The sequence below is a fragment of the Seriola aureovittata genome, chromosome 17 (assembly GCF_021018895.1).
Source record: "Seriola aureovittata isolate HTS-2021-v1 ecotype China chromosome 17, ASM2101889v1, whole genome shotgun sequence".
Lineage (NCBI taxonomy): Eukaryota > Metazoa > Chordata > Actinopteri > Carangiformes > Carangidae > Seriola > Seriola aureovittata.
The window spans coordinates 19706890-19725942 of NC_079380.1; positions in this window are offsets into that span (position 1 = coordinate 19706890).

The following is a 19053-nucleotide window of genomic DNA, read 5'->3' on the forward strand; positions in this document are numbered from 1 at the left end:
CACTGTGTTTATTCTACTCCCCCACTTGAGACCTGAAATAGGAAACTCCTTATGAACTTCTGTTTCATGAGTCACAACCTTTTAAAGTACTGAATTAATATTTTATGATATATTGACTATGGGTCAGGATACACCTATTTGAAATAAATCAAACCCAGTGATCATTGCCACCCTATTTGATTTTGTTTATTCAGCTTTCACATCCAACAGGTTGTGATTTGTTTTTGCGTCTTTAGCCTCGAACAGATAGAATCAAAACGAGGCCTCAGTAATGTATTGCTAAACTAACAAATTCCTCCTCAGTGGAAGGTCTTTGTGCGCCTCATGTGGCCCGCAGCCATTTTCTCTAAAGTCGTAAATCAGAAGAAGTGGGTCACATCTTTGGCCCTGCAAACATCTGGAAAAGCAAAAAGAGTCGTCAAACATCGTCAATGATTTTATAAAATGACCACGTCAATTATAGGTAATTTAGGACACAGCTTGTTAAATAAAGCTTTAACTCCGACACTGTAATTATCTGTAATTGTCAGTCAAGGGAATATCCTTCTGCCTCAGGCCCTAAAGCAAAAGGCTAGGAAATAGAGGATTACATCAAACTGGATTACTGAGGGCTAATCCTTTCACAACAAATTGATCTGTTTAATAAATATTACAAAAATGCATTAATACATTGTGTGTAGGTTTTTATTATTGGGGGGAGGCTTTAATATATTCCATTACTGTGTTAGAGTAATACAATGGTAATGGGACTTTTTTGACTGGTTTGACTGGACTGTAAGGACAAAAAGAAGTTCTGGCCAAATGATCTTCAGATGCAGTTGACAACATATGATGTGTGCATTGTGTACATTGTGCATGTTTATTACATTATACAATATGAACACCTACACATATTATAGCACATCTCGTCCCGGATTTTAATTATTGCAGTCAGTCAGGCCCGAAATGTGAATGACCCACCGGGAATTCTCCAGAGACTACCACATGTTACATGTCGACAAACTAAGAAGCAAGCAACAAGAGCAGGGAACAACTGTACCAATGAATTATGATATTCAAGAGGATGATGAATTACAGAAAGCAACTGGGATACGTCTGTCAATAAGTACAGTTACTATCAGTGGTAACATTGTGACGGGTCATGCTAGAATATAACTAACTGTGAATGAAACTAACGTTGTTTACTCTGTTGCATTCACCCTCCTAACATCAGGATATTGAATCGTGGCCATAAACAGCAATGACAGAAAAATTCCTTCCTTCCTGTTTGTTTTTTCGTGTTCGGCTGCGCAGGTCTAACGGTATCTCTCAGTCAACACATCTGGAAACATTTTAGAAAAAGTAGGATTTAATGGCCAAAATGAAAGTAATGGTGGTTGAGGTACATCATTGTTATTGCTTGGAAATGTACCTTTTTTTTTTTCTTTTTGTGAGACAGAATTTACTTTTTGTACATTTAAGATAAGAAAGATAAGAAGTTACTTTAGAACAAAGTGAGTTTAATGACTGTGGACGGGTAAGTATCCATGTTGCTGCGCTTGTGGGGGTTTTTTTCACGGAAGCTGTAGTTTTCTTTTCTCACAAAGTAAATGTTGTTGAACTTTTGTTAAAATCATGAAGGTTTCAGCTTCATCTAGTTGGTGCAGTGGATGTGGATTTGTCTCAGAAAATGGAAAGTCGACCGCAGGAACGCGCTTCAGATGAAAGAAATGCTGAATGATTGATTGCGCTGCGCTTCAGAAGCAGGTGGGACTGAGGGCAGCCTGCGTGTGACGTCAGCACAACGTAGTCTCAGACCTCGTCACTGTGGATAATATCATGTCAGAGTTCAGCAGTACGTGAAATCCACTGTTGAACCACCTGAGTGGCAGTGAAACCAAGGTCGTCTGGTTTTCAATGACGTAAATAGAGAGATAGAAATCTGAACCAACACCTGCATCATTTGTGAAACCACAGACAGACAGTCTCTTGTGATGTGCCACCTCTGGTCTTCAGTGTCTTTCCAGGGAGGGTTTATATAAAGTTTTCTTTTTAATTAAATCCATTTTTAAAACTAATTCATGGCTTAAACCCCGGTCTGCACAATTTTACATACAATTCAAGCACATATTATACATTATATTAACTATATGACTGTAAGAATCTATGTATGTTATATTTATTAGCATATATACCTACCTGGTAACATTTTACACATACATTCATGTTCACCAATGAGAACTCGTTAAAGTCGGATGAACACACTTGTTTAGCACCTCTCCACACATGAAGAGCAGTCATGTCACTAACATGTAATAATAAAAATGACAACATGTAATTATATATGATTATAGTTTTCATTCATTAACTGTTTATTCACCATTTATGATCAAAGCACTGAGGCAGGGAGAGATCAATTAACACTTGTCCTCATCCAAATGTCTTTAAATCTGATAATATAATGAGTATAAATTGTAAATGGGGTGGGAGTGAGTGATACCATATAATAATAACGACGCTGCTCTGCTGGTTCAGTAAGTGAAGCAGCAGTGATTTGTACCTGAACACGACCGTCCATAAGAGATGTGGTCGGAACAGTCCTGCTGACTTCATACACCGTTCTTCCTCTTCCTCTTCCTCTTCAGTCCGCTGGAGACAGTTAACTGTTGTCTTTTTAAAGGGAAACACATGTTGGGGAACCAAGAATATAAAAGCAATCATTTATTCAAATTTCTGGCACAGCCCTCAGTCTTTGAGGAAGCACGATGTACAGTCGTTGTTGAGAGAAATTATGATTCATAGACTGATTATTTACATATTGTGGTAGAACTATTATAAAGTGAATGGCCTGTTTCTTTTTGGAGACGGTTCTCCTGTGCCTCATCGCCCTTTAATAACTTATAAACTTTTTTAATTCTTTTATTTTTTTTGCAGTTTTTCTTTTCTTCTGAGGATCAAACGTCTCCTTCACAAAGCCGCACCGAGGAAGCATTAGAAGGCCCTGACTTTTTTAATCTGCTACTGGGAGCAGCATCCTGTTGCCTCTGGCCAAGTTCACACTGTCGAGTTTTATAGAATAGTTTTCTTCACAGACTTCAGACACGTCGTATTGTCCTAATGAACTGATGGAAACCCGTCGGGGGCCGAGGGGAACATAAATACAACACAAGCTCTCGGCAGAAAAGAGGAAGACAACAACGCAAAGAGAAAGCTGAGCGCCTCACGCACACAAGTAGCTACAGAGAAGTGGTTTTCACTTCATAGATCACGTACTGTCTCTTACGGAGATTTTACAAAACTGTCCTTTAAGATCAGAAACTGTATTTAGATAAATTACTGCTTTAAAATAAAATAAATCTTTCTTTAAAGCTGAAATTAAATGTTATGTTTTTATTCTGTTGCAGCAGCTCTGTACATCACATGAGTTCTCCTTTGAGGAAAAGTTTGAAATTGTTATTTCTTTATTTTTGGTTTCATGATGGCGCCCCCTATCTTTACATTCATTAGTGTGTCTATATGTAAACAGTGAACTTCTTTCCATACAGCCAATCAAACTGCTTCACTATCAGCTGTCTCTCTCTTAGTTTACATCTTCATTTCTTCAAGTCAGCTTTATTTCTAGAGCTCATTTAAACACAGCTTGAGCTGACCAAAGGGCTGTGCAAAGGACGATTAAAATAAATAAAAGCAAGTATAAAATAAGTAAAACACAAGGAAAGCGTAGTAAATATACGAAACATATAAACATACCAACAAAAATAAGAAAACAACAAGGAGCAAATACACAATTTTAGGCATTTAGGACAAATTTTCAACAAGTTTCCAGAAATTCAGTAAAAGAAAAGGCAAATGAATGTGTTTCCATCCACTGCTGAACGGAGTCGGTGCAGAGGGTTTAACACTCGGACCAGGAGTACAATGTAAACAATGCAGAGCAGCGTTCAGTCAGGTAACAGCTGCTGAGGAGGCCAACACATCAACTCAAAACATCTGGTTTCTGAATGACTTCAGCGCCTACACGGACTCCTCTGTTACCTGTTACCTCATGTCATCCTCAGTGAATGCTGTTCACCCGGATTTTTCCTGCTCATACCAATCGCCGCTCCACCACTGTACAGGGTGTTTCATCCTCCAACAGCTGTATTTAAATAATTGTTTCCTGACGCTATGAGACAGCTGTGAAATTAACAAACACAAAAGGCAGATTTTTCATCTATCAAACTGACTTATGTGTGACGCAGTACCAGGACCACGTTAGGAAAAAGGGATATTCAGAAAATAGTAAACTGTGAGAAAAGAAGCAGCTTTGAAGTTACAGGTAATAAGGACTCAGTTATGTGATTTCAGGATATTCACATGACATTAAAGCAGGTACAGGATGGAGTCCAGCAGGGATTTTGTTTCCTCCAGACAGCTGAGCTAATGAGCACGTGTTCACGGCATCAGAAAAACAACCTTGTCACACAGTATGTTGTGCATTACTTTATTTCTCTTTGCTCTGCTGGTATGACACACAACGACACGACCATCTGACCAGCTGCTTGCCCTGTCTGAGACTTTCTCTGGATAATGTTTACACCGCTGCGTGCTGGTCTTTACTGGAGATGAGGAAATGGGGTCTTCCTCCTTGAAGCCTAAGTAAAACACAGCTGATGAGGTATAAATATCACCTTTGTGCGGCTGACTGTCCACACCATTGTTCACTTCCTCACCTCCATGAAAGTGCAGTCATTTACCTAACAGTAGCTTATGAATGGGAAGCAAGTGGGACTGTGGGAGACAAAGGCCCCTGGTCTTCAGATGGAGCTTTACCTGTGGAGGAGGTGAGGGGGAAGTGGTGGAGGATGTAGCCACATCCCTCAGTAAAGGTAATAATACCACAGAGTAAAAATGGTCATACATTATGAGTAAAAGTCCTGTATTAAAAAAAAACACTCATGTATGTATGATCATCAAAATGTAAAAGTATTAGAAAATAAAAAGCTGAATTTTTAAAAACTATTGTACATAAGATTATATTAGATTATTATTACCCATTCATGGCTAAGTAGAATTTAACCGTTGTATTTTGTTGAGGTGGAGCTCATTTTTAATTATTCTGTATCAGACTGCAGGTAATGATTATTTTTTACTATGGATTAATTTGCTGATTATTTTCCTCGTTAATCAGTTCACAATCACCCAAAACTCAAAGTCAGTTCTTCACAATAGTTCTTTCTCCAACCAACAGTCTGGATTTAAAATTATTAAAAATATTAATTCATATAATAATTCTTTAATATAATTAAAGGGAAAATACAGCAAATCCTCACATTCGAAAAGACTGATTCATGAAATGTTTGGTATTTTTGACCGATATCATTATCAAAATAGTAATTTTCTATCAATGAATTTATAGATTGACTAATCATCAAACTGCTTTTATTTGCTGTTGGGTAATTTCATTTATATCAAAACACAGATCTATTATATAAGCAGTTCATGTGTTTTGTTTGCAGAAATCTTCATTCGTAAAGTAGCTATTACTACAACTACAACTAAAGTTGTCGTGGGATAAAAAGTGGAATATTATACACACAGCAGCTCTTTCCTGCTCCTTTTCTAATTATTCTGGGAGCTAATATCAAAGACTTTAATCCGACAGGAGCCAATCATTTACTTTTACTTGCCTGTTCGAGATGTTCATAAATAGACTTCATCATAAACATCTATCCCCACTACTCTTCAATACTGAAATGATCAAGGTAAGACGAGATGTCAGGTAAATGAGAGTTCATGGTCTGTACCTCTATGTTTTCACCGTTTATGTAGAAAAATAAAAAAACAAGCTTGTGTAAGGTCAATGGGAAACAGCGAGGCAAAACTGAAAAGAGGAAGTAAGAGGACAAAAATGTAAGAAACTATAAAACTAAAGACTTCACAACTTGCTACTGGGCAGATGACAGCATGTGACCCCCTAGAGAGAAGAAAGCAGAGGGAGAGAGATTCACAGAACGAAACACATTGAGAGAGAGACATGAAGTAGAAAACATTAATTAAAACAAGTCATAAACAGCGGGGGTCACTTTAAATTTGCTTGTTACACCTGACCCATGCGGCGCAAAGACACATACACGCTTAGTTTTTCATGTGCAACTGAGATACTGCGGAGCCTAGCCTATGTGTGTGTGTGTGTGGGAACGATGAGCCTTCATATGTGTGTATGCACGTGTGTGTGTGTGTGTGTGTGTGTGTGTGTGTGTGTGTGTGGAGGGCGGGGGTTTGCATAATACACTACACTTCAGAGTTAGACCGATATATTTACGTGATACTGGTCACTAATGTTGTCCACTGTGAATATGACAAAGGATTTTACATCAACATTAAAACATGCAATAAATGTTATTTTCGTTTTACAAGCAGAGTCACACCCTCTATGTCTTAGCCATATTATATATTGATACTTTCAGAATACATTAGATCAGTGGTTCTGAAACTTCACAACAAGGACCCTAAACTGGCACAAATTAGACCACGTTCCCCAAACTGATAAGATCTTTAATTTTAGATGTTTTATTACAGAAATTGTTTGAAACCCTTGACCAAACAGTCACAAATTATGTCATTGTGTTACTTATGGATGGAATTACAGTGAAAATAAATGATGAATGAAAGCCCTCAAGAACCACCTGAAGGACATTTGGGGGTCCAGCGTGGAATGGGGAGAACCATGGGGGGAGATTACAACAGGAAACTCCAGAGACAAACGAGGATCAGAGCGAAGGAGGCGGAACGGGGAAGCAGAAAGCAGTGGACCTGAGGCAAAGACAAGAACAAGATTATCCAGGTCTGAGACAATGAACAAAAATATTTTAAAAAAATTGTGAGTGGGCCAAACGTTGATCCACTTGTCTCACACAGAACAAACTGGGAAAAACTGGTTTAAATACTACAGGCTTCTGAGGTGATTGATGAGATTGGCAGCAGGTATGCAGGTGAATTGGAAACTAGAGCGCCACGCCCTGATTAAAACACACAAATACACACACACACACACACACACTCTCACACACACACACACACACACACACACACATTCACGCACACACACACACACACACACACACACACACAGAAACAAACAAGAGACTAACAACATACACTAGGAAAAACATAAGAAACACTGGAGCTGAGGAAGCGTCCACACACAAAAAGAATTGCATGTTAAAAATGTATTGCCTTCTCTCATTTAATTCGACCCTCAGAAGTGGCCACAATGAAAAGAAAAATAGCTTTTTCCCTTTTTTTCAAACAATCCCTCAGTGCAATGTTGTTGTTTTATAGATGCAAAAATGTAGTAATGACTACAATCATCATGAAAAGATATAAAACAGTTCAAAATCTGGATTTACTGCTCACTATAAAGTTCCCTATGAGGTTGGTTACCACTAGTAGTGCTATGAAGAAATTTTGTCGTTAGTTTTGTTGAATGCTAAAAGTTTGCATGTGCACGTGCTTTATCAGTCCCACAAAGCAAACAGACATGTCAACAGGTATCTTTTTGCTGACTGACCAAGAGTAGGGTATAAGGTAACTGCATGAAATGTTTTAAATTAACAACATTTCTGAGTGATTTGCACCAAATTGTCAAGCATCATTGTTTTGCATGCTATAGTGCTAGTTAGCATGCAATTCCCTTCTATTGTCACAAAATATAGGCTTTAGGAGTTTACCAGCTCACCTGGAAAACCTACAGTGTCAGACACCTTGTCCATTCATCCTTTTTTTAAATTTAAGTTTCTGTAAAAAAAAACAGATTGACATGTTGTCAAGGATGGGGAAACCCATTGCCACTGCAATTATCAATTGCAATAGGAAGTAAAGTTGACACAGGTGTGTTCTTTAGTGTTCTCACGTACAGAGCACTCCTACATTCCAATTGGTTGCCTCTGAACTGCATAATAGCTTATTACCATAAAGTTACCTGGACTTCAACTTTTTCTCATGTCCACATGGACAAAGTTCTACTGTACATGCCATTGATTGGCATGCTGCTGCTTGCCGCCAAGAGATAGAAAATTAAAGAAGGACATCTGATTGCTTTGACGTTCTCGTCGCTTTATGACTGAATATACAGTAATAATCAAGGGTGTAGGTTTACATTTGGATGGAAGGAAGATGAGAATTGTCCGTACCAATATTTGAGTGAACTCGTTCGCACTATATTTGGAGTGAAGTCATATTAGATCATTCCAACTGGCTATGTCTCCAAGACGAATGATTTAGTCATGCTAGCATTTGACTGAAAAGGTGGGGGCTATCTGACAGCTAATGTCATGTAAGAAAATATTAATACTATAAAAAATTATATACCATGACGTTTTATGCCTTACTATACTATGAACTTTTTATGGCATTTTATGCCTTACTATACGATAATGTTTTAAGGTCATGTTATGGATGACTCTACTGTGATGTTTTTATGCCTCACTATACAATGACGTTTTTACGACATTTAATGCCTCACTATACTATGACATTTTTATGACATTTTTTCCCTTACTATACTCTGATATGTTTATGTCTTAATATACAATAACATTTTAAGGACATTTTATGCGATATTATGCAACAACGTTTTTATGATGTTTTTATGCCTTATTGTACTATGACGTTTTTATGCCTTACTATAATATGATGTTTTTATTACATTTTATGTCTTACTGTACTATCAAGTTTTGAATCATATTTTATGCCTTACTATACTATGCTGTTTTTATGCCTTAATATACTATGCCGTTTTTATTAAATTTTATACTATATTATTTAATGACGTTTTTATCACTTTTCTTGCCTTACTATACTTTGACGTTTTTATGCCTTACTATACCGTGATGTTTTTATGACATTTTATGCTTTACTATACTATCATGTTTTTATGACATTTTATGTCTTACTGTACTATGACATTTTTATGATATTTTTGCCTTGCTATACTATGACGTTTTCATGCTTTAATATACCTTGATGTTTTTATGACATTTTATGCCTTACTGTACTATGAATTTTTTATGACATTTTTGACTTATTATACTTTGGCGTTTTTATGAAATTTTATATTATATTATTTAATGAGGTTTTATCACTTTTATTCCCTTACTATACGCTGATTTTTTTATGCTTTACTATACTGTGATTTGTTTTTTTTGACATTTCTTGTCTTAATATAGTATGATGTTTTACGACATTTTATGCATTATTATACTATGGCGTTTTTATGAAATTTTTTGCCTTACTATAATACGACGTTTTTATGCCTTACTATACTATGATGTTTTTATTACATTTTATGTCTTACTGTACTATCAAGTTTTTAATGATATTTTATGCCTTACTATACTATGCTATTTTTATGCCTTAATATACTATGCCGTTTTTATTAAATTTTATACTATATTATTTAATGACGTTTTTATCACTTTTTTTGCCTTACTATACTATGACGTTTTTATGCCTTACTATACTGTGACGCTTTTTTGACATTTTTTGCCTTACTATACTATGATGGTTTTTTTTACATTTTACGCCTTACTATACTATGACGTTTTTATGCCTTACTATACCGTGATGTTTTTATGACATTTTATGCCTCACTATACTATGACATTTTTATGCCTTACTATACCGTGATGTTTTTATGACATTTTATGCCTTACTATACTATGACGTTTTTATGCCTTACTATACCGTGATGTTTTTATGACATTTTATGCCTTACTATACTGTAACATTTTTTGACATTTTTATGCCTTACTATACCATGATGTTTTTATTACATTTTATGCCTTACTATACTATCATGTTTTTATGACATTTTATGTCTTACTGTACTATGACGTTTTTATGATATTTTTGCCTTGCTTTACTATGACGTTTTCATGCTTTAATTTACCGTGATGTTTTTATGACATTTTATGCCTCACTATACTATGCTGTTTTTATGCCTTAATATACTATGACGTTTTTATGCCTTACTAAATTGTGACGTTTTGATGACATTTTTTGCCTTACTATACTATGACATTTTTATGCCTTAGTATACTATGACTTTTTTTAACCTACCTATATTTAGACATTTTCTGGACATTTTTTGCCTTATTATACTATGATGTTTTTATGCCTTACTATACAATGCTGTTTTTATGACATTTTATACCTTACTATACTATGATATTTTTATGCCTTACTATACCGTGATGTTTTTATTACATTTTATACCTTACTATACTATGACGTTTTTATGCCTTACTATACCGTGATGTTTTTATTACATTTTATACCTTACTATACTATGACGTTTTTATGCCTTACTATACCGTGATGTTTTTATTACATTTTATGCCTTACTATACTATGATATTTTTATGCCTTACTATACCGTGATGTTTTTATTACATTTTATACCTTACTATACTATGATGCTTTTATGCCTTACTATACCGTGATGTTTTTATTAAATTTTATGTCTTACTGTACTATCAAGTTTTGAATCATATTTTATGCCTTACTATACTAGGCTGTTTATATGCCTTAATATACTATGCCGTTTTTATTAAATTTTATACTTTATTATTTAATGACGTTTTTATCACTTTTTTTGCCTTACTATACTATGACGTTTTCATGCATTAATATACCGTGATGTTTTTATTACATTTTATGCCTTACTATACTTTGAAGTTTTTATGTCTTACTATACCTTGATGTTTTTATGACATTTTATGCCTTACTGTACTATGACATTTTTATGACATTTTTGACTTATTATACTTTGGCGTTTTTATGAAATTTTATATTATATTATTTAATGAGGTTTTATCACTTTTATTCCCTTACTATACGCTGATTTTTTTATGCTTTACTATACTGTGATTTTTTTTTTTTGACATTTTCTGTCTTAATATAGTATGATGTTTTACGACATTTTATGCATTATTATATTATGTGGTTTTTATGAAATTTTTTGCCTCATTATACTATGACGTTTTTATGCCTTAATATACTATGCCGTTTTTATTAAATTTTATACTATATTATTTAATGACGTTTTTATCACTTTTTTGCCTTACTATACTATGACGTTTTTATGCCTCACTATAATGTGAGGGTTTTTTTTACATTTTATGCCTTACTATACTATGATGTTTTTATGCGTCACTATACTGTGATGTTTTTATTACATTTTATGTCTTACTATACTATGACGTTTTTATGCCTCACTATACCGTGATGTTTTTATGACATTTTATGCCTTACTATACTATGACTTTTTTATGCCTTACTATACCGTGATGTTTTGATGACATTTTATGCCTTACTATACTATCATGTTTTTATGCCTTACTATACCGTGATGTTTTGATGACATTTTATGCCTTACTATACTATGACATTTTATGTCTTACTGTACTATGACTTTTTTATGATATTTTTGCCTTGCTTTACTATGACGTTTTCATGCTTTAATATACTGTGATGTTTTTATGACATTTTATGCCTCACTATACTATGCTGTTTTTATGCCTTAATATACTATGACGTTTTTATGCCTTACTAAATTGTGACGTTTTGATGACATTTTTTGCCTTACTATACTATGACGTTTTTATACCTCACTATAATGTGAGGGTTTTTTTTACATTTTATGCCTTACTATACTATGATGTTTTTATGCGTCACTATACTGTGATGTTTTTATTACATTTTATGTCTTACTATACTATGACGTTTTTATGCCTCACTATACCGTGATGTTTTTATGACATTTTATGCCTTACTATACTATGACTTTTTTATGCCTTACTATACCGTGATGTTTTGATGACATTTTATGCCTTACTATACTATCATGTTTTTATGCCTTACTATACCGTGATGTTTTGATGACATTTTATGCCTTACTATACTATGACATTTTATGTCTTACTGTACTATGACTTTTTTATGATATTTTTGCCTTGCTTTACTATGACGTTTTCATGCTTTAATATACTGTGATGTTTTTATGACATTTTATGCCTCACTATACTATGCTGTTTTTATGCCTTAATATACTATGACGTTTTTATGCCTTACTAAATTGTGACGTTTTGATGACATTTTTTGCCTTACTATACTATGACATTTTTATGCCTTAGTATACTATGACTTTTTTTAACCTACCTATATTGTGACATTTTCTGGACATTTTTTGCCTTATTATACTATGATGTTTTTATGCCTTACTATACAATGCTGTTTTTATGACATTTTATACCTTACTATACTATGATATTTTTATGCCTTACTATACCGTGATGTTTTTATTACATTTTATACCTTACTATACTATGACGTTTTTATGCCTTACTATACCGTGATGTTTTTATTACATTTTATACCTTACTATACTATGACGTTTTTACTCCTTACTATACCGTGATGTTTTTATTACATTTTATGCCTTACTATACTATGATATTTTTATGCCTTACTATACCGTGATGTTTTTATTACATTTTATACCTTACTATACTATGACGCTTTTATGCCTTACTATACCGTGATGTTTTTATTAAATTTTATGTCTTACTGTACCATCCAGTTTTAAATCATATTTTATGCCTTACTATACTATGCTGTTTTTATGCCTTAATATACTATGCCGTTTTTATTAAATTTTATACTATATTATTTAATGACGTTTTTATCACATTTTATACCTTACTATACTATGACGTTTTTATGCCTTACTATACCGTGATGTTTTTATTACATTTTATGCCTCACTATACTATGATATTTTTATGCCTTACTATACTGTGATGTTTTTATTACATTTTATGTCTTACTATACTATGACGTTTTTATGCCTTACTATACCGTGATGTTTTTATGACATTTTATGCCTTACTATACTATGACGTTTTTATGCCTTACTATACCGTGATGTTTTTATGACATTTTATGCCTTACTATACTATCATGTTTTTATGCCTTACTATACCGTGATGTTTTGATGACATTTTATACCTTACTATACTATGATATTTTTATGCCTTACTATACCGTGATGTTTTTATTACATTTTATACCTTACTATACTATGACGTTTTTATGCTTTACTATACCGTGATGTTTTTATTACATTTTATGTCTTACTATACTATGACATTTTTATGCCTTAGTATACTATGACTTTTTTTACCTAACTATATTGTGACATTTTTTGGACATTTTTTTCCTTATTATACCATGATGTTTTTATGCCTTACTATACAATGCTGTTTTTATGACATTTTATGCCTCACTATACTATGATATTTTTATGCCTTACTATACCGTGATGTTTTTATTACATTTTATACCTTACTATACTATGACGTTTTTATGTCTTACTATACCTTGATGTTTTTATGACATTTTATGCCTTACTGTACTATAACATTTTATTTGACATTTTTATGCCTTACTATACCATGATGTTTTTATTACATTTTATGCCTTACTATACTATGACGTTTTTATGCCTTACTATACCGTGATGTTTTTTTGACATTTTATGCCTTACTATACTATCATGTTTTTATGACATTTTATGTCTTACTGTACTATGACGTTTTTATGATATTTTTGCCTTGCTTTACTATGACGTTTTCATGCCTTACCATACCATGTTTTTATTACATTGTATGCCTTACTATACTTTGAAGTTTATGTCTTACTATACCTTGATGTTTTTATGACATTTTATGCCTTACTGTACTATAACATTTTTTTGACATTTTTATGCCTTACTATACCGTGATGTTTTTATGACATTTTATGCCTCAGTATACTATGCTGTTTTTATGCCTTAATATACTATGACGTTTTGATGACATTTTTTGCCTTACTATACTATGACGTTTTTATGCCTTAGTATACTATGACATTTCTATCACTTTTTTTGCCTACTATACTATGCCATTTTTTTTGACATTTTATACCTTACTATACTATGACTTTTTTATGCTTTACTACATTGTGACGTTTTTTGACATTTTTTGCCTTATTATACTATGATTTTTTTATGCCTTACTATAATATGATGTTTTTGACATTCTATGACTTACTATATTATGCCTTTTCAATGCCTTACTATACTATGATGCTTTATGACATTTATTTGCCTTATTATACTATGACTTTTTTATGCCTTTCTATATTATGCCATTTTTATGACATTTTATGCCTCACTATATTGTGACTATGTAATGCCCCATCTTTAAGTGACACAAGAAACTCATAAAACACGAAAATAATAAAGGGTTTATTCGATATACCCCAAATTAAGACAACAGAAGATACAAAAAAGACACAAGAGAACACAAGAAAAATCCCAATTTTATGCTATATTGTGCAATGACATTTTTATGACTTTTTCTGCCTTACTATACTATGACATTTTTATGACATTTTTTGCCTCTATGACTCTCTATGCCTTACCGTAATATGTCATTTTTATGCCTTACTATACTATGACTATGTTATGCCCAACCTTTAAGTCACACAACAAACTCATAACACACCTCCAAAATAATGAAGGGTTTATTCAACATAAACTTACAAAAGGATCAGGACACTAAATTAAGACAACAAAAGACACAAAAAAGACACAAGAGAACACAAGAAAATCCTAGGCTAAGAGACAACAAAACCAGCGGTCCCCATGTGGAAAGCCTGTCCCCTTCCGCAGCTGGCACCAGAGTTTTTAACCTTTTCTTCCCAGGCCCTTTGGATATCGTGGAGTAATCAGGGTGGGCCTTGGCGAAACTGCAGGGGAGACAGGACTGGGAAAAGGCAAAAAACAGTGGGAAGGAATGCTGCCATAACAATTACTATACTATGGTTTTTTCTTGCCTTACTATACTATGAACTTTTATGACTTATGATACTATGGCGTTCATATGACATTATGCAATGAAGGTTTTATGACTATTTATACCATATTATACTATGACATTTTTATGACTTTTTACGCCTAACGTATGATGTTTTTATGAAATTCTATGCCTTACCATACTACGACGTTTTTGTACCATTTTATGCCTTACTATACTATGACCTTTTTGTGCCTTACTATACTATGAGGTTTTCATGAAATTCTATGCCTTACTATACTATGACAGTTTTTTGCCTTACTTTACTATGACGTTTTTGACATTTTATACTTTGCTATACTATGACATTTTTATGCCTTAATATACTATGCCGTTTTTTTGCCTTACTATATTGTAATGTTTTTATGACATTTTATACCTAACTATACTATGACGTTTTTGACATTTTATCCCTTACTATGTTATGACTTTTTTATGCCTTACTATACTATGATGTTTTTTTTTTACATTTTATGCCTTGCTAAACTATGGCGTTTTTATGACATTTCATGCCTTACTATAGTATGACATGTTTATGCCTTAATATACTATGATGTTGTTAGGACATTTTGTCATGCTATATTATGACATTTTCATGACATTTTATGCCTTACTATACCATGATGTTTTTATGCCTCACTATACTATGAAGGTTTGTTTTTAAATTTTTTGCCTTACTACACTATGGTGTTTTTATGACATTTTATGCCTTGCTATACTATAACTCTTTTATGCGTTACTGTATTATGACCTTTTTATGAATTTTTATGCTATATTGTGCAATGACGTTTTTATGACTTTTTATTTCTTACTATACTATGACATTTTTATGCCATTTTATTCCTTGCTATACTCTGGCGTTTTTATGACATTTTATGCCTTATTATACTATGACGTTTTCATGCTCTACTATACTGTGACATTTTTGACAGTTTTGAGTTTTTATGCCTTATTATACTATAACTGTTTTACGCCTTACTATACTGTGGCGTTTTTATGACTTTTTATGCCTTATCATACTATAACTGATTTATGCCTTACTATACTGTGGCATTTTTATGAAATGTTATGCTTCATTGTGCAATGACGTTTTTATGACTTTTTCTGCCTTATTATACTATGACATTTATATGACATTTTATGCTGTATTATACTATGACATTTTTATGCTCTACTATACTGTGACATTTTTATGACTTTTTATGCCTTATTATACTATGACTATGTTATGCCCAACCTTTAAGTCACACAACAAACTCATAACACACCTCCAAAATAATGAAGGGTTTATTCAACATAAACTTACAAAAGGATCAGGACACTAAATTAAGATAACAAAAGACACTAAAAAGACACAAGAGAACACAAGAAAATCCTAGGCTAAGAGGCAACAAAACCAGCGGTCCCCATGTGGAAAGCCTCTCCCCTTCCCAGCTGGCACCAGAGTTTTTAACCTTTTCTTCCCAGGCCCTTTGGATATCGTGGAGTAATCAGGGTGGGCCTTGGCGAAACTGCAGGAGAGACAGGACAGGGAAAAGACAAAAAGCAGTGGAAGGGAATGCTGCTGTAACAATTACTATACTATGATTTTTTCTTGCCTTACTATACTATTACCTTTTAAAACTTATGATACTATGGCATTTTTATGACATTTTATAGCATATTTTGCAATGAAGTTTTTATGACTATTTATGTCATACTATACTATGACATTTTAAGTCTTACTATACTATGATGTTTTTATGACATTTTATTCCTTTGCTAAATTTGATGTCTTTATCACATTTTATGCCTTACTATACTGACATTTTTCGGCTTACTATATACATTGGTCATGCATCTACATATATACAATTTTTTTTTTAATTAGATTTGATGGCAAGATCTAAACAACGATAACATTTTGACATTACATACGACACAAAATCCCTGGTGACATTCCTTTGCAGAAAAAAAAGCCTTAGTATCAGCTTTCAAAAGCAGATATCAGTCCAAGCACGGCAGCACATCATGGCTGGAGGCAAGGAGAGGAAAGTAACGTCAGTTCCCGATCTTTCATTACATTGTTATAAACTTTCCTTCCACTGCTGTTTTCCTCTCAGCAGATGTCATCACCTTGCCTCGCCCTCTTCATTCTGCCTGTGAATGCCAAAGACCAGAGGTGTAAAGCTGTGCCCTCTGCTCACCTTCCAAATACTTCATCCACCTTCTCATGGTGACATAACTGACCAGGCATTTGTTTTCTCCACATGCTTGGAGACAGTGAGGACAGACTCTGAAACATAAGAATCATAAGATTCATAGAATTCAAAACCATGAAAAATATAAAATCATAAATCCACCTGGCATGTTTGTCTTTGGTATCAAATTGCTGTAAACTGCATGAATGTAAGATCCTGGTTGTTATGTTAAAACCATAATGTGTTGGCCAGAAACCCACAATGGCTTAGCTAGAAACCGTTTTTCCCGTGGAGTGCCAGTCACAGGTCGCTACAAGTCCCTGTTTGCCCTCTCTGTCTATCTCCCTGTGATGTTCAGATACATTCTTCTCTGACACCTGGAAGCTGAGGGCTCAACACAGGAAGGTAAGAGCCTAAACAAACATGGAAGGTGTCCTACTGGGTCTGTGGTTTACAGTCCACACCCTGCACACTTATGGATTCAGTCAGTTTGCTCTCCATACAAGTCATATTTATTCTTCATTACACTTAAACTACATTTTTTTTATAAAGCAATACACTAAGTCTTACTTTTTATTATAACTATTATTATTATTATTAATATTATTGTTTAAATATGAAATACTGCAAGAACCTACAGTAAACGAGACTAAATCCATAGACATGCTAATGACAATGCTAACAGGCTGATGTTAAACAGTAGCCTATGAGGGTGGGTTTGAATGTGTGTAGTATATTTCATAAATTTGTCTCACAGTCAAACCCCAACAGTTGTTGAAACATTTTACTCAGAACCCAAAATCTCAGACTCAGGGTTAACTTAGAAGAAATGTCTGAGGATTCATCATCTGGAAACCATGAAAGTCTCAAGCAAATTTTGTGCCAATCTGTCAAGTCTCTTTGACCTGCTGCTTGCCCCGTCAATAATATGGTTCTGCATTAACAGAGGCTGCAGTTTCAGGTCTTTCAGGACTACAGTCCAAAGACTGCATTTCTAGGACCCTAGTTTTTCGCTACAGCGCCATCTAGAGATGGTGGTTAGGGACAAGTTGGGTTTCCAGTATGATGGCAGTGCCTAGGCTCCTAAAAATGCAGTCCTGAAAGTCCTGCAGTCTCTATGTCTGCAGAAACATACTACTCCATCCTGTTGCTCTTTCTGTTACCTGTGCAAATGTTAGCGTCTTTACTACTACAACCTAGCGAAATCTAGCATGTCATGATGCCAACACTTCTGAGAAGTAATGTGAGTGTGAACAGATAGAAATATCCTTGATAAAAGTTGATATTGAATAAAATAAATTTTGTGTAAACTCTAGCGGTCAGATAAATGTACAGGAGTAAAAGTACAGTGTTTGCCTGCAAAATCTGGTGGAGTTGAAAGGCAATGGCTGAAGACATCAACCTCATTTTCAAGAAAGCCATAGCAAAGACAAATTGGACCAACATGAGCCTCTGCCTAAAAGAAATCAGTCATACATCTGTGACTGTGTAGAGATCTATTGCTTTCCCCAGCACCTTCAACAGCCGTGGCCGGAGGCATAGCATTGTGTTTTCATGTTCCATTCTCTTGAACACAACATCCCAGGAACAACTTGAGGGAATTTCTTCAAATTCGGTTCAAACCTTCGCCTGGATGAAGTGATTAGATTTTGCTGGTCAAACTTCAAAGGTCACTGTGACCTCACAAAACATGTATTTGACAGTGGTTGTGTCCGAAATCATTCATTCATTACTCCCTACTCCCTATCAAGGGAGTTCTATGTAGAGGACTATATAGTGAGCTCATGGGTAAAATGGAAAAACACTTTTGGTTATTTTGTCTTTCAGCACAAAGCCCATCAAGCACTGAGCACACTGCATGAAGGTATAAATTGCTTGGATAGTGACCATTGGTTGTACATTACTTTTCATGATGCATCATGGGATACTATGAATCCACACTATAAAGGTTTTGT